This window comes from Malaclemys terrapin, chromosome 1 (assembly GCF_027887155.1).
Source record: "Malaclemys terrapin pileata isolate rMalTer1 chromosome 1, rMalTer1.hap1, whole genome shotgun sequence".
Lineage (NCBI taxonomy): Eukaryota > Metazoa > Chordata > Testudines > Emydidae > Malaclemys > Malaclemys terrapin.
In genome coordinates, this window is record NC_071505.1 from 222,201,576 (window position 1) to 222,226,776 (window position 25,201).

General features: G+C 43.3%; 1 protein-coding gene across 7 annotated transcripts in view; it reads right to left on the bottom strand.

Moving 5' to 3' along the window:
• Positions 1 to 25,201, bottom strand: part of TBL1X (transducin beta like 1 X-linked) — a 257,104-nt gene that overhangs the window by 106,958 nt on the left and 124,945 nt on the right. The window contains exon 2 of one of the 7 annotated variants that reach the window (XM_054008077.1): positions 1,269 to 1,331. The exons of the other annotated variants lie outside the window; for them this stretch is intronic. The gene's annotated coding sequence lies outside the window, so the exon portion shown is untranslated. The remainder of the gene's footprint in view (positions 1 to 1,268; positions 1,332 to 25,201) is intronic. 7 annotated transcript variants of the gene reach the window in all.

Below are 25,201 nucleotides of genomic sequence, written 5' to 3' on the forward strand. Positions count from 1 at the left end.
GAGAGACCCAGTCAGACCGGGTTACATGGCCTCAAAAGAGGAGCACTTGTCAATTTTTCCGCTTGGCCTTCTCCAGTTTATCTACCATTTTTAATATCCTTTGAGATAGTAGGCTTATCTGAACCATGGGGGAATAAAGCTGTGATAGAAAGAGCTATAGAAGCGAGACTCACAAGGACTCATTCTGCTCAATTGGTGCACATGTGGTTGTGAGGCAGGTTGTAGGAACTCAGGAAGCTAACAGGAGCCTCAAGACAACCTGGATCGGTGCACAAAATTCTGCCATTTCAATGGGCACTTGTACGTGTTCAAGTCTGACAGAGTTGTAGCTGAACAGAATGCAGACAATTCACTTCGCCCTACTGCAAACAGAGCTTCCCCCTATACCGGGAATTTCCAGATGGTTTAAGTTCACTTTGTGCCAAGTAAGTGGAACAAAATGAGTTTGGTAGACCAAAGCATCCATTCCTTGGTCTTCTGGGAAGGTCAGGGTGGAAATCTTTATGGAATCAAACATGAAAGGTGTGCCAGAATTTTTATATCTACAGGAGCCTTTTTCCTGCACTCTTCAAATAGCAGACATTTCTGTGCCTTCCTTTGTGTCTTTCCAGTGGAGCCTTATTTCATAGCCTCCCTCTGGAACAGCCTCCATGTGCCTAACTTACTTCTTGATTTTACCCCAAGCTACATTTCAAGCTTCGTCTCTTCTGCCCAGTTTGTCTTGTGTTCTTTCTAATAAAACAATAAAATGTATCAGGATGAAATAATTTATTGAATTTCTTAGAGTTATGTCCTTCTCCAAAGACTTTTGATAGCTCCTAAAAACCACACATTAAATGTGTTTTTAACTAAAACATTTAATTCCTCAATCAATTTATAAAATAAGGTATTTGCAACATCATTAGAGGTTAGCTTTCATGAATCCAGTCCTGATTTTCCATCTGTCTTGCACCACATACTCATTCTCGTTAGTACAAGGTGACTGTAAAACATAAAAAATTCCAAATTCTATACTGTGCATACACCCATTTTGCTCAAGTGTAAATGACTCTACAAGGGACAAGGCCATGGGGAAATCAGGCCTTCCATGTTGTTCCAATTAATTTTGATATGAACAACAGATGAACTATTCTTGAATTGACAAAAGCAGGGCTACAACTGTCACAGAAATTTTGAATACATTTAACGGCAGAGGTGTGGGAAAAAACAAGTCATGGAAAGGGGGCAGTAGGACAGAGTGTTGGAGAGTGAGCCCACACTGCACTCACCCTCTCAGCAGTGTCTCCTGTCCTCTGGGGCTGGAACCAGCTCCCTACTCTGGGTTCTGCAACCTAATGCACAAGATAGCAACACCACTGAGGTTAGGATAGAGGGAGGGACAGACCGGCCAAACCTGCATGCACCAGGTCACAACATCGCTCACTTTGGAAACATTTCACTCAGTTTGAAGTATTTCATGGACTTCCTTCAAATTCACAGTTTCCGTGACCACCATGACAAAACTATAGCACTAACTAAAAGTCAAAGCCATTACTATTGAGTTTGTCTAATGAATGTGTGCTCCCATATATTTATAGAATAATGAGAGATTTATGCTATTTCATGCCATCTAGCCATGCTGACAGCTTGAGGTTAAGTTGTTTTTCTTTCATTTCTTCTCTTGTGAGTGTTATGATCCCCTCTATAAAACAACTCCAAAAAACATGACTTTGTAAATATGGAATGCAGTACCCTAAATATGTTTGGAAGACTATACTGTTATAATCCCTCTTTCCTGATACTGATAGTATAATCCTGATACTTGTGCATGCAACAAAAGACAAGTCATAATGGTACTGGTCTAGACAACAATTAACTGATCCATGTTCTAGCCCTCTGCAGGAATCACTGATTTTAACACATCCTGTAAAGCAGATAAAGGCTCCTACTATAGCTCTGATTCATTTAAATATTGTGTCTGCATATTTAATGCTCTCCATTCTTATTATACTCATAAATTTGTCAGACTAAGGTTTCTTACAAATGTTGGTGCACTGTATCATCGTCTGCTTTTATCAATAGCTTTTTCAAAAATACTATTAGCAAAGCAACAGAACCATTTGAATGGCCATTTAAAGGCCATTCATCTTTTCACTTTTGCTATATAGAACTAGGTATTAATTATTATTTATATTATTATTATTGTTGTTGTTTATTAAAGGCAATAGACTTGATACAGGTGGCTCCCCTATCCCATGTAGTGCCTTGCAGTCTTCAATGGGGGTCTGTCCACACTGGACTGGTCTAACAGATTAATATTGTTGGCAATATATACTGATAAATGAATTGCTGGAACACTTCAGCCATATTACTGACTACATTTGGGACCCAAATGTTGCCAGTTCTATAAAAAGTTGGGAGGCTATTTATTTTTTACGTAGAACAGTCATAATTCAAGGATATTAGCAGAAGGCCAGAGACCTTCATCTCTCTTTAGCTCTATAAATATTTCATGTATCCAAGTTATATTAACCCTTTTCCTGCATCTAATTTATGGATACATGAAAAAAATCAAAGTACTAATCACAAGATAATGTTTTGGGTTTGTATTCTGATCATTGCAGTTATCAGAACAGTTATTGTCAAGTATTAACAGTAAATTGAAATTGGATATTTAGTAATGTATTAAAGAACTCTTTTATGGAGAAGACCCAGTGGACTCCTGGAAGCAAGAGACTGATCCCGCAGCATTGCTGTTAGTGGTAACATTTGCATGGATGTCATTACTGCAGGATCAGGCACCATATCAAGGGATCAGAATTCAAGAGGTTAGTAGCACTGGAGGGGCAAAACACACAGCCCAGGAGGAGGGAGCATGCTGTGTTCTTGGTGGTAAGGACTCCAGCAGATTTATTGTAGTTGACAGACTGGAGGAAACAACGTACTGGTAACTACTCGAGCACAGAATGATGATCTCCTCACAGGCAGAGAAAAGGAATAAAAATAGGTGGTGATAGTGAGGGTGGTGGTGTAGGCGTTAGTGGGGAAAAGCAGAATTTTACTATACACAGTTTACTTTCTGAAAAGCAGATTTTCTCTATCCAATTTGCTGTGTGGACTAGAAGCTGGGACAGCTGACTTCCCACAGTGCCACAGGGAGGTTATGCAGAGCTACAGCCAGGGAGCACTGTAGAGAATAGGTGTTGCAGGAAATACACCCAAGAGAGACAGAGTGGCAGTACCCTGTGGCCCTCTATTGGCCAAGCCCCCTATTTAACTCCGGGGCTTGCCCCAGGAAGTTGTCTGGCCAACCATACAGACTTTGGCCTGCTGTGACTCCAGACTTTAGCTTGTCTCCTGATCTCCAGTTTCAAATCCCAAGCCTGACTCTGACTCTTGCCTTCTGACTCCGACCACTAGGCCAGACTGCCTACACCCTGGTCCCTTACATACTGTGGCAAAAAGGGTTAATGTGATGCTTGGATGTAAAAACAGGGAGATGGTTTTACCTCTGTATACAGAATTCATGAGACTGATACTGGAATATTACAGCCAGTTCTGGTGATTACATTTTAAAAAAGGATGTTGAAAAACTGGAGAAGATGCAGAAAACAAAAAAGTTATTCAAGGGCTGGAGGAAATGCCTTGCAGTGTAAAATGTAAAGAGCTCAATCTCTTTAGTTTATCAAAAAGAAGACTGACAGGTGATATGATTACAGTGTATAAGTACCTTCATGGGGAGATAACACTGGGTATAAAAGGGGATCTTCAATCTAGTGGAGAAAGGCACAACAAGAACCATTGGGTGGAAGCTGAAGCCAGACATATTCAAATTAGAAATTAGGCACAACTTTGTATCAGCAAGTATGATTAATCACTTGAACAAGCTACTAAGGGAAGTGGTAGATTCTTCATCTCTTGATGTCTTCAAATCAAGACAGGATGCCTTTCTGAAAGGGTACGTCTACACTTATCGGAGGGTCCGGCGGCAGGCAATCGATGTTCTGGGATCGATTTATCACGTCTGGTTTAGACGCGATAAATCGATCCCGGATCGATCCTGGAAGTGCTCGCCGTTGACGCTGGTACTCCAGCTCGGCGAGAGGAGTACGCGGCATCGATGGGAGAGCCTCCGCGCCGCGTCTGGACCCGCGGTAAGTTCGGACTAAGGTACTTAGAATTCAGCTACGTTATTAAAGTAGCTGAATTTGTGTACCTTAGTCCGAAGTGGGGGGTTAGTGGGGACCAGGCCAAAGACATGCTTTAGTCGAACACAAATTATTGGGCTCAATTAGGTGAAATTTAATAGCCTAGAATATAGAGGAGGTCAGACTAGATGAGCTAATGATCCCTTCTGGCCTTAAACGCTATGAATTTATGAACTGCCTATGAACAGAGACTATAGTCTAGTCTTGTGGTTATGACACTGGATTGAGTAACAAGGTATGGGTTCAATTGCTGGCTCTGCCACAGACTTGCTGTGTGACCATGGACAAGTCATTTAATCACCACTGTATTCTATATAGGTCCTTATATGGCACTCATCACCTTAGTATCTGAGCACCTTCCAGGAGCACATTAAGTAACATGACTAACAATGTGTTTGTTCTCTCATTCTCTCCATAGGGGAAGTGTGTGCATGCGGTGGAGTGGTTTGTTTTGTAATATTTTTTTATAATATATACACACCTATGGTGCTATATGTTTAGGTTCCAGAGGCACTTTCTTTCTCCAACACTCTCTGGGGCTTGGCTGTGAAATGTCAGTTAATACTTCCTCTCTCTCACTCTTTGTCAATCTTCTCTAACTAGATGATAAACTCTCTGAGGCAGGGACCATTTACTAGGTCTTGGTCTGGTGCCTAGCACAATAGGGCCCTAGTCTCAGTTGGCATCCAGCCATCTAGTAATACAGGCCAGCGATTCAAAAACTTTTTATAAAGTCGACACACCAACTGCATTTTGTCTTTTTTGGGGACCCAAAAATCCTTGGTCCCTGCACCCCACCCCCAACCCAGCTCAGCCCTCCAGTCCCCTGCACCCCAATCTCCCTTCCTCTTCTCAGCCCAAGCCCCCTGCCCCACTCCTGCAGCCCCAGCCAGCTCCTCTCTCCCTGTGGCTGGGCTACAAGCGCTGCCGGGCTACAAGCACTGCCAGGCTGCTGACTGTCCACTTGCCAGCTTTGGCTGCTTCCTTATGCCCAGCAGAAGTGAGAAATTGGGGGGAAGGCGGGAGAAGAGGAGAGAGGGATGGGGAGTGCCTCCAGGGCATACACAAGCCACCTAGACCCTTCTTGCAACCCACTGTTTAGGGAACATTGATACAGGTAATACAACAATCATACTTTCTATTATCAGAGGGGTAGCCGTGTTAGTCTGAATCTGTAAAAAGCAACAGAGGGTCCTGTGGCACCTTTGAGACTAACAGAAGTACTGGGAGCATAAGCTTTCGTGGGTAAGAACCTCACTTCTTCAGATGCAAGAAGTGCTTGCATCTGAAGAAGTGAGGTTCTTACCCACGAAAGCTTATGCTCCCAGTACTTCTGTTAGTCTCAAAGGTGCCACAGGACCCTCTGTTGCTTTATACTTTCTATTTGCATACTAACTTACTGCATCCAGATCAGATACTCACATCCCGGACATGACTGAGCAGAAATCTCTACTTGGGCCAAACTGTGAAGTGGGCCTTCGATATAGAAGTCGATGAAGTTAAATCCACTTACCCCAAGTCAGAATTTGGTCCTATCTGTATTCAGAAGTGAAAGGTGAGTACATCTATCTACTGCACCCCTGCTCCTAATCTAGTCTCCCTTTAAATCTTGCCTACATTCATTTGGGAACCATAGGCCAGGTTTACAAAGGTATTTAGGAATCCAAAGATGAAGACAGGTGCCTAATGAAATTTATAAAAGCACCTAAGCAAGTTAGGTGCCTACTCTCATTGAAAAATCAGTAAAAGTTAAGTGCCTAACCTACTTAGGTCCTTTTGTAAATCCCATGTTCTTACCTGGCTTGACCAGCCAGCATAGACAGGGCAAACCAGGTGCCAATTTTACTGGCATAAAGTTTAAATACATTTCCCTAGCACTGTTCCTTAAGCCATTATATTAGTGGGGGTCTAATTCATATTTTCCCCTTCCAGCAATGGATTTTATTTTATTTTTTATATATAAGTTAGGCAGGCTACTTTCAGTAGTATGCAAAACCACAGAAGCCTCACAGGAGGGATTTAACTTTCAGCCTCTAGAAAAGATATGCCGTCTATCTAATCCATTAAATGAATGTTTTGTATCCTTTCAAAGTGATAAACAGCTTTAATATTTTCAAACAGTCCCTTAGGGGTAACCTTTAGTACTTGTATGAAAACCAGAATATATGGCAAACTGCAGGATACCATCGATAAATATGTCACAATCCGGCAAAATAAAACCCAAGATATCTTGTCTGAAAGATGCTTTAAAAATATATGAAGCGATTTCTAAAAAGTATATAAATCAAAAAGACTAAAAGTGCTGCCACCTGCAAAGTTGCTGAAAGTGATTTGGGTTTTTAATTTCTTTTTTGGATTAATATTTTACATAGAACCGCACCGGCACCACTAAAATGCAGCCACTTCTGGGACACAGGCAACAATCAACTTGTGCCCAGCACAGTATGGGTGGAGGCTTTGGCAATGACTACTCTTACAAAAGGGGCAATGTTTATACCCAGACTAGTCAAGAGCTGGGTTTTTAACATCTCGATAAAAATCTCCCCCTAGTAAATTGCATGATGTTCATAAGAATATAAGAGCGGCCATACTGAGTCAGACCAAAGGTCCATCTAACCCAGTATCCTGTCTTCTGACAGCGGCCAATGCCAGGTGCCCCAGACGGAATGAACAGAACAGGTAATCATCATGTGATCCATTTCATTTTATTTTTCACTTTATTATTCACAGCTCAATTTTTTTACCTGAAAAAGATGAACTGCTAGCTCAACCGTTCCTTAATGGTTTGATGTACTAGTCATGTGTGTGTGTAGGTCAGGGGTCAGCAACGTTTGGCATGCAGCTCACCAGGGTAAGCACCCTGGCAGGCCGGGCCAGTTTATTTACCTGCTGACGTGGCAGGTTTGGCTGATCGCGGCCTCCACTGGCCACAGTTCGCCGTCCCGGGCCAATGGGGGTGGTGGGAAGCCGTGGCCAGCACATCGCTCGCCCGTGCCGCTTCTCGCCGCCCCCATTGGCCCGGGACGGTGAACTGTGGCGAGTGGGGGCCGCGATTGGCCGAACCTGCCATGTCAGCAGGTAAATAAATTGGCCCGGCCCGCCAGGGTGCTTACCCTGGGGAGCCTCGTGCCAAATATTGCCGACCCCGGTCTAGGTTCTTATACTGCCCCATCATCATAGCATCTGTGTCTCTAAGTGCTAATCTATACAGAGAAAAGAACAGGAGTACTTGTGGCACCTTAGAGACTAACAAATTTATTAGAGCATAAGCTTTCATGGACTACAGTCCACTTGTAGTCCATGAAAGCTTATGCTCTAATAAATTTGTTAGTCTCTAAGGTGCCACAAGTACTCCTGTTCTTTTTGCGGATACAGACTAACAAGGCTGCTACTCTGAAATCTATACAGAGACTTAGCGTTCAGAAAGCTGGGGTGTTAATGTATAGCACAGTAGCTTGCTGCACACAAAAATGTCATGTGGCCCTGTTACCGCTCACTAGAAGTTCTGTAGTGTGCTCTGAAAGAGCAGGTCAAAGTGCGCTACAGAACTTTTAGTGTGTGGTAGCAGAGTCCATATTGCCCATTAGTGTGCAGCATGCTAATATGCTATACATCTACACCCTGGCTAGCTAAATCTCCATGTAGACAAGCCCTGAGTCGTGCATTTACTGAATTTGGAAGGGTGTTTTGACTCAGTTTAGCATTGATGAGACATCTTCAAAGTCACATCCAGTGAAGAGGACAACATAAAATAGATACGAGTCAGCTAGATAAAAACAAACTATGAAATCAACTTTGAGACAAATACTTACTGTACAACATGACTGAATAAAAGCTTTCCCTCATATACAGGTTAAAAAGGAAAAACACCCTTAAAATGCCAGTCTTATTCTTGAGGACCAGAAGTGATGAATTGGTATCAAGGTCCAATCACGTAGAAATAATTCAGTCTCTCTTTTCATGTATAAGTTGAGAGATTTATTATTCATGTTTCAATTATATGATAGATGTGGCAGAATTCTGTTCTGCATTGTTCAGCTAAGGGGTCAAAGGAGCCTTGCTGAGCTAGAGGCAGATGTATCTAATGCAGAGAAAATCAATAGCTGTAACTCCATTGCCAATGGGAAGCCTTTCTCCCTTTCACTGGAGCAGCCTCTCTCAAACGCAAGGGACACCTGGGCAATTAAGAGGATCAATATCACAGCAATGCCATATCTTGAACCAGTGTGGGGAATCCTAATCTGACCCCTCTTACTCAAGAGCTCTACAGGAGCTAAAATAGGTGTTCACCATCCGAACTCTTAAAGAGCAACACATGAAATTGCAAACCCATTAGCAAGAATTTTTTAATGAATCTGTAAACTCAGGGGTTGTACCGTATGACTGGAGAATTGCTAACATAGTTCCTATTTTTAAGAAAGGGGAAAAAATGATCCAGGTAATTACAGGCCTGTTAGTTTGACATCTGTAGTATGCAAGGTCTTGGAAAAAAATTTGAAGGAGAAAGTAGTTAAGGAAATTGAGGTCAATGGTAATTGGGACAAAATACAATATGGTTTTACAAAAGGTAGATCGTGTCAAACCAACCTGATCTCCTTCTTTGAGAAGGTAACAGATTTTTTAGACAAAGGAAATGCAGTGGATCTAATTTACCTCAATTTTAGTAAGGCATTTGAAATGGTTCCACATAGGGAATTATTAGTTAAATTGGAAAAGATGGGGATCAATTTGAAAATTGAAAGGTGGATAAGGAACTGGTTAAAGGGGAGACTACAACGGGTCATACTGAAAGGTGAACTGTCAGGCTGGAGGGAGGTTACTAGTGGAGTTCCTCAGGGATCGGTTTTGGGACCAATCTTATTTAATCTTTTTATTACTGACCTTGGCACAAAAAGTGGGAGTGTGCTAATAAAGTTTGCGGATGACACAAAGCTGGGAGGTATTGCCAATACAGAGAAGGACCGGGATATCATACAGGAAGATCTAGATGACCTTGTAAACTGGAGTAATAGTAATAGGATGAAAACTCAGAGTGAATTTGGTCTCCACTGAAGGAAGAGAGTATGAGAAAGGAAATCGAAGATGGAAATAAGGCTAATTTCAAAATATGAGACAAAGTCCATGGGGATTTTGAACTGCAGTTGCCTGTTGTTGATGCAATTAATTTAGGATTGTGTCAACAGGAAGATTAAAAATAAATAAATATAGGATACACAATTAAAAATTTAAAAATATTAAGACACCATGGACAATAATTACATTCACATAACTTGAAAGTGGTGGGAAACTTTTTTTTTTAATTAGAAAGATATAAATATATACACTGACAAATATTCATTTCATTCACAGTCTCAGGGTTAGTAAAATAAATGTTAATTTCTATGCTTAAAAAATCCAGCTCCAAAAACAGTTCTGTTTCTTGGTATTCATTCATGAGTAGGATCGTCACATTTCTAATTGCTGGTAAACATACCTCTGAGATCCTGCCCCGGCTCCCCACAAGACCTTGCCTCTTGCTCACCCCCCACCCCACCCTGCGTCGCTCACTGGATCATCTCAAGGAGCTTGCCTGCAGGTAGGAGGCAGCCCCGGCTTAGCAGGGGTTGTTATGGGTTAATGACCCAGCACCTCTCCCCACCCTGCAGTAACTGTACTTTTGGTTTGGGTACCATTTAGGGTTGCCAGGTCCCCTTTTTGACCAGACTTTCCAGTCGAAAACCAAGCACCTGGCAACCCTAAATGGCACCTGGACACAGAAGCCAAAACTTGCACAGTGGCAACCCTATTCATGAGATTTATTTCTTAACTTATAAAATGGCCTGTTAAAGAGTTACAGGCACGTGTACAAAAGTTAATAAAATAAAAGGAAAGGAAACAAAATGGTCATAAAAAGTCTGGTGGGGGAAAGAGGGACGCTCCCCTTTCAGAAATATCAAACTCCATTCTCCACTGAATCCCACCTCAAGTAAAAACCTGAGGAACAAGATGAACCATTCATTAAAAAGACTGGAAGGCTTGGTTCCAGTCTACACACCGAAATTGTATAAATTGTATCAAATCCATTTCTAAATTGATGTAAAAGCTGCAACCTCCTTTTGTGAACACACTTAAATTGGTTCAAGTGTGTCTTATCAGCCATCTGTTAAAACAATTTAAGAGAGTGTACACACAAGTAGTTGCACTGATTTAATAAAATCAATATAGAAAATGGGTTAATTAAATCCATGCAATTTCTGTGCATACATAAGCCCTGGGACTGCCACCCATAGAAAGTGAAGTGAATTTGACACCTCAGAACTCCACTGAGAACTGTCTGCTTTTGACCTCCAGAAGTTTGGATGTGGGGAGGAACTTTTAGAACGCTCACCTCAGCTGCAACCAACCAGTGGGCGGTACTCGGTGAGAGAGTTTGCTTCCAGATGCAATTCACATTATTGACACTGATCTATAAAGCTCCATACAATTTCTGTCTTGACTGGGAAACAAAGAGGAAGCCAGCATAGTCATCCGATAACTGATGTAATATGCTCCCTGTAGCTAGCACTGCCAAGCAGGCGGGCAGCTGCATTCTGCACAAGCTGTAGTTTCCAAGAGGTCTTAAAGGGTAACATGTAGAATTCTCGACAGGATTTGAATCCAGAAATTGCAAGGGAATGGATAACTGTTGCAAGATCAGGCTTTGACAGAAACAGTTGCAATAAACTTACCAGACACAGAGAAGTTAGGCACTTTAGACAATTGATGCCACTCGGGATTCTGGGTATGGACAGTCCCTTTATAACTTTGGCATGGCTGGAGCTTAACTTGTTCTGTTTTGCTGCATGTCATTATCAACAGATTTGTATGGCCAATACCTAGTGAAGTTAAGTAACATTTGCCCTCATATGTAGTTATTGTATAAAGCATTACAGACTAGCAGCTGCTGAATCAGGAAATGGATCAGAAGTAAATAAAATGTCTTTTCAGATATTGATTCCTGCTCTCTATTTCATGTCAGCTTTCTAAAATCCATCCAACACAAGCACAAAAGGGTAATGAGTTTCTGAACACACACTCGAATGGTGCACACAGCTTCAAAGCTTTCAGCGACTGCCTGGATGCTGTTTCCTAGCAGTACTAAACAACTTAAATATAATTAGCTGGAAGCCCTATGGGCTACATTTCCCCACTGGAATTTATCAGGCTGACAGATGACTGAATCATTGGTACTGTGGGTCCTATTCTATTAATATTTCTCAAGTCAAAATGTCAGCTTGCTACTGCATATGTTTTAAAGAAAATTTGCATTATTTGGGGAGAGGAGAAAAAACACACAATACCATAGTCTCCTCGGCAGCACTGAATAATTATATCTGATTAACTAGCCAGCTATACACAGATGTTGGAGATGCAATACAGAAAACACTTACTTAATGCACACATACTATGGAATTATGTGATGCTAAAAATAATGCAAAAATATATAAACAGTGATTAAACTATTGGAACAAAATGAAAAATCTCTAGTGGATCAAAATACGGTTCTCTTGGTTCTCTCTCCTGAAGAGGATTCTACCACTGCTCTCAAGCAAAACTTTCTGAACATTATTTTTTATTATGCAATTTTGAGTATAATACACAGGAGTGAAAATCCAAAAATACTCAGACCGTGAGCACAAATGTACTTCAGGAGGATAACAGTGTGCCACCAAAGAACTACTGGTTCTGAGAAATATCATGATTTTTTGTTTGGGGCTTTTGTTTGTTTGAAAATCCAGACAGACTATCTCTGGATGTTTCAATCCTTGGCCAGATAGGTTCAATGGCATAAAATAGACTGTTGTTTCTTTGTACTCGCTGTGGCTTGATGCTGCAATCAGATCCTTTCTGATGGCCCCATGCACATACATCTCTACCCCGATATAACGTGACCTGATATAACATGAATTCAGATATAACGTGGTGAAGCAGTGCTCGGGGGGGGGGCGGGGCTGTGCACTCTGGCAGATCAAAGCAAGTTCGATATAACGCGGTTTCACCTATAACGCAGTAAGATTTTTTGGCTCTCAAGGACAGCGTTATATCGGGGTAGAGGTGTACTTAAGTCAATGAGACTATGTGGGTTGCAAGTGTCTTCCTACATGGATCAGATTGCAAGATCAGAGCCTTTGTTTGGAAAAATATAAGCTCTGCTGAATGTAGCAAGAATATTTTTAAAATACATTTATTTAAAAATAATTTTAAAACTATTTTTCCTGATTTAAAAGCAAAGCTGCTATAGAATAACGTATTTAGATCTTGTATAATTGGGGTGTGGGAAAGAGAATGAGATGGGATAGAACAGGGAATGGGCTACACAGAGAGGGGTTGTTTAAACAATTGCTTTTCTATTAGGCCCATTACACTTTAGGTCAATAACCCAACTTGTGCTTGAAATCATCATGATCCAGCTAATGTGCTAACATTGTTTTGTTTATTATTTTTTCCATGCCCCTGGCATGGAAAAATGGAGATGTTGCAATACAATGAAACAACAAGAAATAACTTATTACATTACTATTGGTTCAGAGTATGTTGTTTATTTTGAAGCTGAATTTCAACACTCAGGAGTTGTTAAAAGGCCCAGGTGAATGTGAACTTACATTTTTTTTTATCACCTTGTCCAGTTACGTATTAAAGATTTTTTTTTTTAAATGGGTAAAGTTTGAAAACAATCTTTGGATGTTTTAAATACTTGAATTATGGCTGTAGGTCAAAACAAAAAAGGGAAGGCACTAGACCCACAAGAGAAGCCTGTGGCTGGTATGGAGTCTGCTTCTCTCAACAGGAAATGATATGGATCTTCACTTCAAGCTAAGCACTGGGATATACTCAAAATCTTAGTAAGAAATTTTACATAATCTGGGTCAATGGCAGCTGAATTCCTTGGTAAATGGGGACATGGCTAACTGAGCTAGGATGCTAATAATAGGCAAAATGCACTACTTCACCCACAAAAAACCACTGGAATACAGCAAAAAGTTCAGTTTTATACCTCTCCTCACACCTAGACATGGTTTCATTTTTATGTGAAAGGGAAAGTATCAATTTAGATTCAATTATAATTTTTTTTTAAAATAGTCACACAGACAAGTATATATTTAAATACTTAACCAGGGAAAAAGCCATTCAAATACGATTATTCAGAAGCAATACGTTTCAGGTGATCTGGTTTGTGAATCTAAAACGAAAAGGCAAGAAAAACATACCTAGTCATAGAAGCAGGTTCCAAGTAATGTGTGCACTGCCTACCAGTAGTTTGAAATGCAGCTAACAAGTGGTGGCTATTATGACAGTACGGATTTGGTTTTATGCCAGGGTGTGACAAGGAATTTCTCCCCCTCTTCCCCCAAATAACAACAATAATAAAGTATCAGAGGTGTAGCAGTGTTAGTCTGGATCTGTAAAAAGTGATAAAGGGTCCTGTGGCACCTTATAGACTACCAGGCATATTGGAGCATAAGCTTTCGTAGGTGACATGCGTCTGACGAAGTGGGTATTCACCCACGAAAGCTTATGCTCCAATACGTCTGTTAAACAATAATAAAAATGTTCATAGGTGTTTAGCTGGTGTAGTAAAGTACACTGTAGGGCATTAAATACTAGGAGATTTCCTTGTGTGAATACAGTAGCAGAAATCTCAGTTTCAGGTGCTTTTATGTGAAACTCTTTGTTCCAACCCCTTCCCCCCAACCACTACTTAAGAGACAGTGAGATTAATTTAGACTAAATGGCATGATCCAATTTGAAATACAGCTTGAAATTTCAAAGATGAACAAGTTGCTTCCACATACAATCATCGTGAACAAAACAATTCATGGTTATCTGCTTACAGATGTGGAACACTGTCTTGGGCAATACATTCTAACACTATCTTCATTTAAACACAGTAGGAGGAATCTGAATACATTGTGTTTCTGTGTCCTACTTCTGAATGGAATTCATTCATTTCTTCCTGAGATCAATGAAATATCTTTCGAGTATTTGTATATAATTTCTATCTCAACAGATTCTCCCTCCCCCCCTATTTTAAACCAACAACAAAATATAGGGCAGCTTTATTGTTAGAGCTCCACTCAAAATCCTTTAAAAACAGAAATAAATGGAGCACAAAAGTAAGGAAAGAAGAGGAACTATCTATGCAATAAAGCCTGCTGCCTGGATCACACATCAAATTTATAGTAGCTACTGTACAATTGCTAAGTAGATACATATTGCAAAATTGAAAAAGGTGTTCATAACCACAAATGAATAGACTGGTGGTACTTCAAAGCTTTTATCGGAAATGGTCTGCCTTATGCATGCAACCAGAACACTGTTTCAGTAACGTTTACTTCAAAACCTAACTTTTACATTGAGAGAAGAAATTTCCCCAACATTAGTGTGGGATTGAACCTATATGTTTATAGAAAAAGTTATATTCCTACCTATTGTAATGAGAACACAGCAAATATGTAGCTTATTAGAATAGTGTTATAAACAACCCCCAATATAGGTCAGAATTCTTGGGATAACTGAGGCCTAAACCTTTAAAACATGTCAAATAGCAGCTGCTGTTCTGTGTTTCACACACAAATGTGGGTTGAGTAACTGTTACAGCAGCTACCTAGCTACGCTTAACCACAAATTCTTGCTAAATTTTTAATTAACCTATTCTTTCAGCTTTTTCTTTTCTATTTTATATGCTTTTGCCTATATATTTGGAATAAAGATACAGGAGTGATAACTTGGTTAAGTTAAATGCTTTTCAGTAAATACATACCGGAGTTAAAACACACAACGACGAAAATGGATGGTATGTACTTGTATTTCACTAAAAAATTAGTCTTAGTTGCCTAGATATAGAAATTATGCTGAATCACTAACTCTGTCGACAGTACTGAGGCTGGAGAAACTCATTACACTAAGTCTCATACCATTCTTAACAGGAATCTGTGTTTACCTGTAGCAAATATCAGCTGCAAGAAACTTGAGTGTTTCAAAGAATTCAACCTACAGAATCACACCAATTTTATGAAAAAAGCAACAGAGGGTCCTGTGGCACCTTTAAGACTAACAGAAGTATTGGAAGCATAAGCTTTCGTGGGTAAGAACCTCACTTCTTCAGATGCAACTAATGGAAATTTCCAGAAGCAGGTATAAATCAGTATGGAGATAACCAGGTTAGTTCAATCAGGGAGGGTGAGGTGCTCTGCTAGCAGTTGAGGTGTGAACACCAAGGGAGGAGAAACTGCTTCTGTAGTTGGATAGCCATTCACAGTCTTGTTTAATCCTAATCTGATGGTGTAAAGACTATGAATGGCTATCCAACTACAGAAGCAGTTTCTCCTCCCTTGGTGTTCATACTTTGATATAGATTTACCTTTTCATTATGCTGCACCAACCTTAATTAATCTTCACAGCTCTGTTCACTAAGTATTATGCCTATTTTACAGATGGAGAAGTAAAATTCAGAAATTAAACAATTTACCTAGACTACCAGGATCAGAACCTAGGTCTCCCAATTCCTACTTTACTACCATAAGACCTAATGGATAAGGGAGAAGCAGTAGACATGATGTATCTTGATTTTAGTATGGCTTTTGACACAATCTTGCCTGACATTCTAATAGGCAAACTGGGGAAATGTGGTCTAGATTAAATTACTATTACATGGGGGCACACCTGGTTGAAAGACTGTACTCAGAGTAGTTATCAATGGTTCACTATCAAATTGGAAGGGTATATCTAATGGGGTTGCATAGGGGCCAGTCCTGGGTCCGGTACTATTTATTATTTTCATTAATTACTTGCATAATGGAGTGGAGAGTACACTTCTAAAATTTGTGGCTAGGACCAAGCTTGGAGGGGTTGCAAGCACTTTGGAGGCAGGATGAGAATTCAAAACAACCGTGACAAATTGGAGAATTAGTCTGAATTCAGCAAGATGAAATTCAGTAAAGATAAATGCAAAGTACTTCATTTAGGAAGGAAAAAATCAAACGTACAACTACAATCTGGGGAATAACTACACAAAAGGATCCGGGGGTTAGAGAGGATCACAAATTGAATATGAGTCAATAATATGATGCAGGTACAGACAAGGTTAATATCAGGATGGGGTGTATTAATAGGATTGTTGTATGTAAGACACTGGAGGTAATTATCTGGATCTATGTGGCACTGGTGGGGCCTCAGCTGGAGTACTGTGTCCAATTCTGGATCCCACACTTTAGGAAAGATATGGACGAATTGGGGAGAGTCCAGAAGAGAAAAACAATAATGATAAAAGGTTCAGAAAACCTGACCTATGATGAAAGGTTAAAACACACTGGGCAAGTTTAGTATTGGGAAAAGAAGACTGAGGGGGGACCTGATAACTGTCCTCATATATATTAAGGGCTGTTTATAAAGAGGATAGTGATCAATTGTTCTCCACGTCCACTGAAGGTAGGACAAAAAGTAATTGACTTAATCTGCAGCAAGGGAGATTTAGGTTCGGTGTTAGGAAAAGCTTTCTAACTATAAGGCTAATTAAGTTCTGGAACAGGCTTCCAAGGGAGCTTGTGGAATCCCCATCATTGGAGGTTTTTAAGAACTTGTTGGACAAACAGCTGTCAAGGATGGTCTAGGTCAGGGATTGGCAACCTTTCAGAAGTGGTGTGCCGAATCTTCATTTATTCACTTTAATTTAAGTTTTCCGTGCCGGTAATACATTTTAATATTTTTTTTAGAAGGGGTCTCTCTCTAAGTGTATATTATATAACTAAACTATTGTTGTATGTAAAGTAAACAAGGTTTTCAAAATGTTTAAGAAGCTTCATTTAAAATTAAATTAAAATGCTGATCTTACGCCGCCAGCCTGCTCAGCCCGCTGGGTGGGGAGTGGGGGGTTCAGGGCAGAGGCCTGGGCGTGGGGGGGGACTCGAGGTCAGGGCAGAGGGCTGGGGTGTGTGGAGGTGCAGGGCACAAGGCTGGGTGTGTGTGTGAGGGGTTCAGGGCAGAGGGTTGAGTGTTGGGGGGGGGGACTCGAGGTCAGGCCAGAGGGCTGGGGTGTGTGGACGTGCAGGGCACAAGACTGGGTGTGGGGCGGGTTCAGGGCAGAGGGCTGGGGTGTGTGTGGAGATGCAGGGCAGAAGGCTGGGTGTTGGGGGCAACTCAAGATCAGGGCCGAGGGCTGGAGGGTGTGTGGGGGGTGCAGGGCAGAGGGATGGGTGTGTGTTGGGGTGGGGAGGTGCAGGGCAGAAGGCTGGGCTGCTCGGCTCGTGGGGGTGCTCCCAGCCCCCGGCCCTGAGCGACTCATGGCAAGGGGCTGGGAGGGATATGACCTGTTCCATCCCCTTCCCCCAGGCCCGTCCCTACCTCTCTCTGCCTGCTCTACGGAGCAGCGAGCATGCTGCGCTCGGCTCTGCTCCTCTGGGGGGAGGAGGGGCCAGAATGCACCACGTTGTGCGAAGAAGCGGGGGAGGAGAGAAGCTTGGCTGCCGCAGGACCAAGCTTCTGCCTCCTGCCCCCGCAGGGGAGAGCGGTGGTCAGGGGGGCCTGAGTGGGGAGGGGGGCCGGGACCCCCTCCCCACTGCTCTCCCCTGCGGGGGCAGGAGGCAGAAGCTTGATCCTGCGGCAGCCAAGCTTCCCCCTCCCCCGTTTCTTCCCACAGCATGGTGCATTCCAGCCCCTCCGCCCCTCCTCCTCCTCTCAGTGGACAGCAGCGTGCCACTCAGAATCGGCTCGCATGCCGTGTTTGGCACGCTTGCCGTAGGTTGCCGACCCCTGGTCTAGATTTACTTAGTCCTGCTTCAGAACAGGCGGGCTGGACTTGATGACTTCTCATAGCCCCTCCAGCCCTACATTTTTATGATTCTATGGTTTATCAGACCACAGCATCCTTATGCAAGTTACTTAATCCTCAATTTTCAAAACTCCACAGTCATTTTGGGATCTCAACTTGACACTTAAAGCCTGATTTATGCAGGGGCTGAGCACTCACAACTACTGTTCACTTTAGCAGTAGCTGTGGGTACTCTGCAGTTCTGAAACACGGTTTTGGTGTCTCAAGGGGGGCAGCCATGCCGTATCTCAGAAAATTCGAAAAGTAAAATACGTCAGAACTGATTTTTCATGAAGAAAGGAGATCTGTCTCTGTATTTTTCTTTATTACAGGAAGTAGCATCTTTATCTCATACTGGAACATTTTGGCTTTTTGTTACAAATGAGTGGCTTCCATTACATTAACAGGAGATATTGCCAGTGGTGGCAACAGGTCATTAATGTCAGAATGGGAATCACACAGATAGGCTCGGTCTACACTAGGGGTGTAATACCCCAGCTCGCGTACAAGTACTTGCACCAGATTTCATTGAGCTAGCACAAGTATAAATAGAAGTGCAGTGGCACGGGTAGCAGCAGCAGCGACTAGTACATACTGGTTTCAGGGAGGTTTGTACTCAACACAGCTCAGCCAGCCATGTCTCCATGTACACTGGGAGAGGAATCATACCCCTATCTCGTAGTGTAGACAAAGCCATAGTGTCAGTGACAACTAAGAGAACAGTTGGGAGCTTTGTTTTTGTCTCTGCTTTGGTTTGTTTTTTTCATGCGGCTTTTTGGTTGAGGGTGAGATGATGCTGTTTTCTTGCTCCAGCTCTTGAACTTATTTGGGCAAGTTACCCATTTACAAGTGATTATGTTCAGTATTTTCTTATTAAACCAGGTAGAAGCCTTGGAGCACAGGCATCAAAAATTAAAATTTATCATCGGGGCAGTAGTGGGAAGTTTAACTGAGATCTGCATTGTATCTTGTCTCGTTTGTAAACTCACTGGGGCAGGGACTGTCTTTTTGTTCTGTGTTTGTACAACACCGAGCACAATGGGGCCCTGGTCCAAAGCAAGGGTTCCTAGGCACTTCTACAGAATAGATAGCAGCAGCAGTAATAAAAATAAATAAACAAATAAATAAATAAATTATATGGATAAGCAATTATAATGCCCCCCATAATGTCATATTTTAATGCTTTAACTTCTACAAAGAGAGGAGGTGAGGAGAAGATACAGACAGACATTGCAGCCACCAACAAATTTGAATGGCTGTCCTCAGTTCACCTTTTCATCACACCTCCACTTATTGCAGCACATATAGTACGAAACGTTCCCCAGTGGCTGGAGACTCCCCCTAAAGGTGAACCATATATTTTGCAATACCTAGACACAGCAGGGTGAGATGAGGAAACCTCTGCAGCCTCAAGGCAAAACTGCTTTGGTTTCACTGCTTTGTGTCCTAACCTTATTTATTTTAATGAAGGATTTTGTAATTAAATTTATATGGGATAGGCCTAGACAAAGAAAAATACAAATACTGGTATCTAAATGGGTAATAAGAAGGAAATCTTTTCTATTAGCTGTCTTCAGAACATTAACATTATATATTTATCTAGTGGAAGGTAAACAGCTTAGAATCAAAATAACATTCTCAGGATTCAAGACATTCTGTCATCACTGACCATTTGCTGCCCTCCAGGTTGCTCTCAGCTGGCAAATTTCCCATTCCCAGTATCTCAAGATGGAGGAGAGCACTTCAGAACAGAAGCCAGAAACGAAGACAAAGTGCAGCGTCAGATCTGATAACATGGATCAGGGCATAATGATTTGAAAACATATGTACTGAAGCCAGTCCTACACATTTTAGATACTGGTACATTCTTCAGTTATGCCACAGATGTTGCCTATTAGCTGGATTAATGTGCTATCACCTTTTGGGGGGGGGGGGACACCTGTAGGATCATAATAAGCAATAATACATCCAGATACAATCTCGATAGTCTCTGAGTAAAGACTGGGGACCCCGTGGATCTATTTGCAAAGGAAAAGAAGAGCCTAGATAACTTCCTAAATTGCTTGGTCCTATTGAAGTAGAAGGCCTATGCTCATCTAATATCCAGGCTATGTAAACTGGACTCCTATAGTGAACTCCTGTAGGCTTCAGGCAAAACACTGGTAGAGGGATGAATTGATTAAGGTGGAACTCAGAACCTCAGGTAAGAATTTAGGGTATGGAAATAAAGAGACCTTGTCCTTAAAGAACTCCATAAATGGGGGAATTTGCCATCTCCCCAACTCTACGGGCTGATAAAATGACTACTAAAACAAGGCCACCCTCATAGATAAATGCAACAGAGAACAGTTTGCCACTGGTTCAAATAAAGTCTCATAAAGTAACTGAGTACCAGGTTGAGATCCCAGTTCAGTGAGGGTTCCTAATCTGTGGATAGAGATTCCCCCAAGCCCTTAATAAACCTAGATCAGAGGTGGGCAAACTACAGCCCGTGGGCCACATCCAGCCCGCGGGACCCTCCTGCCTAGCCCTTGAGCACCCAGCTGGGGAGGCTTGCCCCCGGCCCCTCCCCTGCTGTTCCCCCACCCCCGCAGCCTCAGCTCACTGCACCACCAGCGCAATGCTCTGGGTGGCGGGGCTGTGAGCTCTTGCCGGGCAGCGCAGCTGCAGAGCCACGGCCTGGCCTGGTCTCTGTGCTGCGCGGTGGCGTGGCTGGCTCCAGCCGGGTGGCATGGCTTCCTGTCCCAGTGCTCTGGGAGGCATGGCTGTAGCACCACCAGCCACTGGTGCTCCAGGCAGAGCAGTAAGGGGGCAGGGAGCGGGGCGAGGGGGTAGGGGTGGTCAGAGGGTGGGAAAGTAGCCTCTGGCTGTCAACGAGTCCAAATTTGCCTCTATGAACTGTATTTTCTGTATAGGGGTTAGTGTGAACTGGTTTCCATTCAGGTGTTGACCCAACTCCTGGAACAGAACAAGGGCCGTCTGGGTGGAAGATAGCACTGCTTCGTAAAAACAGTCCTTGAGTAGCCAGCCATTGAGATATATGAAGACTAGGATTGCTTCTTATTATAGAGGTCAGCAGCCACTACTGTCAGGACTTTTGAGAACACCCTTGGAGCTGAGGAAAGGCTGAAGAGAAGCACTCATTGGAAATTATCCTGGCTTATAGTGAAGCATATGTATGTCTTGTGTGATAGGTGTATGGTTATATGGAAATGGCATCTTGTTGGTTCAGGGCTGAGAACCAATCCCCATTATCTAGTGAAGGAATTATAGCTGCCAGAGTCACCATCCTGAACTTATGAGACTTTACAAACTTGTTTAGAAGTCTTAGATCTAAGATTGCTCTCCACCCTCTGTCCCTCTTTGGAACAAGGAAATACTTTGAGTAAAATTCCTTGCCCTTGTGAGGAGGAGGAACTGGCTCTATTGCTCCTAGTCAGAGGAGAGAGTTCACTTCTTGTCTCTAAAGAAACTCATGAGAGGAGTCCTTGAAGAGGGACAGGGAAGGGGAGTGGAAGGGAGGGAGACGGGTAAAATGTATGGTGTACCCTGATGTTATGACCTCTATGACCCACCTGTCTGTAATGATCTGCCTCTAAGCATGTTGGAAATTGACAAGTCAGTCTTCAAAGATGGTCTAATGGGTGCAGTTGTAAATCCACAGGGGCAGGAGGATTCAACCCCCTGGCCAACCCATCAGAACTATTGCTTTGAGGATGGCTAGGTGGTCATGGAGGGCAGTTGGGCAGCTCTCTTTCTCTGAAACTATGTCTCTTTCTGGGGGTTTTGTGTTTCTATGAAATCCAGAAAACTGAGCAGGACACGATCTCTGGGCAGTCTGCGACATACTAAACATTTTCTTATTTGTAGGTGTAGATATGCCTAGGGATCATAAAATGCCCCTAGATCCTTTAAAGCATGTGAGCACTCAACCCTGGTTTTTGAGAACAGTTTACAACCATGGAAGGAAAGGTTTTCCACAGTGTTCTGTACTTTTCTCAGAAATCCCGAGAGGTGCAGCCTTGGTGCCCTGTGCATAACCACCACTATCAAGATGGATCTGACAGCAGTGTCCGCGGCATCTAAGGATGCTTGAAGAGCAGTTCTGGCCACCAATTGTCCCTCTGAGATGATGGACTGGAATTCCTCCCTATGTTTTTGTGGCCACTGGTCAACAACAGTTGTGAATCTGCTATAATTGGTAAAATTATATTTGGCAGTGACTGCCGGATAATTTGTGATCCTGAACTGCAGGGTTGCTGATGAACAGGCCTTTCTCCCAAAGAGATCCAGTCTTTCTGGTCCTTTTCATATGCAGTTCACTTAGAGCAGGGGTTCTCAAACGGGGGTCAGGACCCTTCAGGGGGTCACAAGGTTATTACATGGGGGGATGCGAGCTGTCAGCCTCCACCCCAAACCCCACTTTGCTTCCAGCATTTATAATGGCATTAAATATGTTAAAAAGTGTTTTTAATTTATAAAGGGGGGGGGGGTCGCACACAGAGGCTTGCTGTGTGAAAGGGGTCACCAGTACAAAAGTTTGAGAACCACTGACTTAGAGAAATGCTGCCTAACCCATTCACTTACTAATCCACCACCAGGGAGTTAGGTGGATGGTGGGAAAACAAAAAGTCAGAATCTTTAGAGGAACTTAATACTTCTTATCTACACATTTACACGAGTGGAACAGTGGCAGGTGTTTGGCACACAGTCTTAGCTGGATCTAGCAGCGCCTCATTGATGGGTAACGCCACCCTGACTGCAAGATATCCAGCAGTTTGTGTTGTGAATCCTTGACCTCTTTGAGAGGAATCTGAAGAGTGTGAACTACCCTCTTTATTAGGTCTTGAAATTGCTGAAACTCATCGGCCATAGATTGTGGTAGAGGCATAACCACCTTGTCTGGAGATGAGGATGAAATAGGTGTTTATGGGGTGGCCTCCTTATCTACCTTAGCTTCTTGCTCCTCAAACATCTCCTCCTGGGGGGTGAGGGTGGGGGCAGGAGATTGGTTGGGGAGGGGAGGAGAGGGTTGTACAACTCTGGCCTCCCTATGCTATGAGACTGTAGCCAGGGTACAGCAAATTGTTGTTGGTCGGCAGCCCAGGGGTCCCAGTGTGACCATTGAGGGGCCCATTGGGAAGTCGAGGTGGCATGCAGGGTTGGTTCCACCCACCTTAAAAACTGAGCCCCATCTTTCCTATGACCTTCAGGGGATGGGTTCCTGAAGGGATATGCTGGAGAACCCTGAACAGAAATAGAGGAGACTGACTGGAAGTCTCCTTCACTCTCCTCCATCTAATCCAGAGGAGAAACCCCCGCAGTTCCTGCATACCGGAGCAAGGTAGTCCAGAGACTGGGGTCTCGGTACTGAGAGATGCTCGGTTCCCATGAGGAGCAAGGACTTCAGTTAATCTGTTATTGAGAGGTCCTTGATATATCTAAATGCCTGTGTTATCAAATAGGGGATCGGTACAGACACAGTAGCCGAGGCCACGATTGCCAAAGATACCACTGATGGTGGGCGTATCAAAGTAGATGTCGCTGGTGTCTGCTGCTGTTGCTTGCTCGGTGCCAAATGGATGGGTACCGACAGCTTGACTAAACTTGACATTATCAGTGCCAAGCATCTATGCTTGCCCTCCTTGCTAGTAGAAGGTACCCAAGGCTTTATCAGAGCTGTGTCTGGGAGAGGAGCAAACCAATCCTCTCACTACTTCACGAACAAACTACAGCTATAACTATACTAGCAACTAACTATAAGAACTATCTTAACCACTATGAAATATTAGAAAAGCTGAGGCATGCTCAGCCTGGACAAGCTAGAGCTCCATCTCAGGCCAAGGCAATTGAAAAGGAAACAGAGGGCAGTTTGCCTGCGCTTCCCTATACAGCCTCAGTATCCCACACAAGGAGGCACAGGGTGCATGCGTAGGCTGAGCGGACACTGTTAACTGAAATTCTCCAATCAAGAGCTCAAGAGGCGCACGCACTCCTGAAATGCAGCACCCATGGGACACTACTCGAAGAAGAAGAATTCTTTCTTTCCACGCTGCCATTTCCCCTCCAGCCCATTTTTCACGGAGCACTGCAAGCCAGTAAATAAATAACAGTGAAAATGATAAATAACAAAAATGAATAAAGCAACACCCTTCTACGCTAAGGCATTTCACATGCCAACATTTGACCTAATGGCAGAAAAATAAATTGACTAAGTCATCCATATCACGGGGAACATTGTGGATGCTTTATCAATAATACATAGTACTTATCTATCACTTTAATAATGCTATTGTGAAACTAGAATTAGTAGTGGTATTCACAGTTTGTAGCTGGAGATATTGAGTCATATGGTACGTCTTCACTGATGAGTTAACTTGGGTGATCAATCCCCAGGTTAGCCTAGCTTGGGTGCAAGTGGCCAAACTGCAAAGCCATATTCAAGTTACTGGGTAGGGTTACCATACGTCCTCTTTTTCCCGGACATGTCCGGCTTTTCAGCAATCAAACCCCCGTCCGGGGGGAATTGCTGAAAAGCCACACATGTCCGGGAAAATGGCCGGCACTTCCTCTCCCCCTGTGGCTCTGCTCCACTCCTCCTCTCTCAGATTTACAGAGCCAAGCTGCCCGAGCAAGCGCTACTGGCTTCAGGCAGCACCCCCCCCCCGCCTCCGGACCCCGAGCCCCCAGCCAGGCACTTCTCCTACCCGGCTCCAGCTGAGCTGCTCCCACGGTGCAAGGTCCCGAGGCAGGGGGGGTGCTGCCTGAAGCCGGTAACGCTGGCTCCTGCAGCTCTGCTCTGTAAGTCTGAGGGGGCGGAGCCGAGCAGCTCAGTTGGAGCCGGGGGAAGGGACGTGTCCAGCCAGCTCTGGGTCCTGAGGTAGGGGAGGGCTGCCAGAAGCCAGCAGCTCGGCTCTTACAGTCTGAGCTGGGAGGAGCAGCTCAGGTGGAGCCCAGGTAGGAGAAGTGCCTGAAGCCGGTAGCACTAGGGCAGCTTGGCTCTTAAACAGAGCCGAAGAGTCAGGGAGCAGCAAAGCTGGGAGTACCATGCGCCGCTGATTGCACAGGTGGGGGGCAGCGCTGGGGGAGCTGCTCCGGGGAGTCGCCAAAAAGCACTGACTGTGGTGGGGGAGGAGGGGAGGGCAGTGTGAGAAAGGCAGGAGTGTGCAGAGGGATCAGAGCTCTGGCT